Raw genomic sequence first — 1,492 nt, 5'->3', positions numbered from 1 at the left:
ATTATCTTCTGTGTCTGTGTTAATTGGTTTCCCTTTTCTTTGTTGAAGAGGGTCTGTGCAATCCTTCTGCCTAGTCCGCCATCTTGCCCCGCCTCCCTCGCCAGGGATGTTTTTGTTCCTCTTTATCTTGGTTGTTCCAGGCTTGTTCTCAAGGTCATCCTGCCCCATAAACCACAGTTCTGAAAATGGCTGTGGGATAAGGTCATACTCAAAAGAGTGTATAAGCAAAAAACAATCTAAAGACATCAGCATCCATAAAGAAGCCAGCTATTCTATTTATTTAAAAGGAAGGAGAAGGAAAGAAAATAGCAAGTTAGTCATAACTAATGCCTGTTTTAATCATGGCTGGTACTCTGTTAAAGTTCTGGAATTTTTAGCAAGGGGCCTCTTTGGCCTTCCACACTTTTGTGATAACCTTATTTCACTCAGCGTAATGTTCCCATAGTTCATCCATGTTGTACATAGCATGTATCCATTTGTTTTACTGGCCGAAAAAATATTCCATTGTATGGATATACTGAATTTTGTTTATCCTTTCATCTGTTGATGGACATTTTCGTTGTTCCCACCTTTTGGCTATTGTGAATAGTGCTCCAATAAACACTGGTGTATAAGTATGCATGTGTTATCTTTTAAAACATAAAAGATTTGTTTTTAAACTTTTTGACATAATTGTAGGTTCACAAAAGATATGTTTTTCAACAAATTTCCAGCCTCCTCCTCACCACCAAAAACTTTCTCCTACCCATGGTCCTTCTTCAGGGCCTTGGTCCCTGTTGGCAGCTCACCACCAGGCTCTTGTCCAGGAGGCGGGAGGTCGCCTGGGGTAGGGGAGGAGTGTGTGAAGTGGGGAACCCAAGGTAGAAGACATGTGGATATTTACTTTTCACTCCACACCCTTTGTATAGTCTTGGCATTAATAACCATGTGCATGTAGTACCTTTTAAAAACAAAGAGTTGTTTTTAGACAAATCTCCAGACCCCTCACAGAACCTCTCCCTCTCCCTCATAAATTTTCAAGGACAAGCTTACCAGCTGGTCCTTCTCCAGCCAGAAAGGAAGGGGTAGGTGGGCAGCAACCCTAGAAGGAAAGTATTTTAATGATGAGGAAATTGAGATTTAGAGGATTAGCTTTAGTTCACTTCCTTGATTAAACATGGATAAAAATATGCCTACCAAAGAGTAGTAAGGGGAATTAGCTTTATGTGCCATCCAGTCCTTTTCCACTAATAGAGACCGTATATGACTGAGTAGAACTGCCTCATAGGATTTCCTAGGTGCCATGGTTAAAGTGCTTGGTTGCTAACTAAAACGTCCCAGTTTGGCTTACTGCCTAAGGCACTTGACTGCTAACCAGAAGGCTGACGGTTCAAACGCACCAGTCACTCCTCAGAAGGCAGGCTGGGCAATCTACTTCCATAGAGATATCACCTCATCAGTCTGATGGGACTGAATTGCAGTGAGGTTTTTTTTTTTTTTTTTTTTTTTTTTT

The sequence above is a fragment of the Orycteropus afer genome, unplaced genomic scaffold (genome assembly GCF_000298275.1).
Source record: "Orycteropus afer afer isolate SDZICR_OR568_19922 unplaced genomic scaffold, OryAfe1.0 scaffold00573, whole genome shotgun sequence".
NCBI classification, from domain to species: domain Eukaryota; kingdom Metazoa; phylum Chordata; class Mammalia; order Tubulidentata; family Orycteropodidae; genus Orycteropus; species Orycteropus afer.
This window is presented reverse-complemented; position numbering follows the sequence as displayed.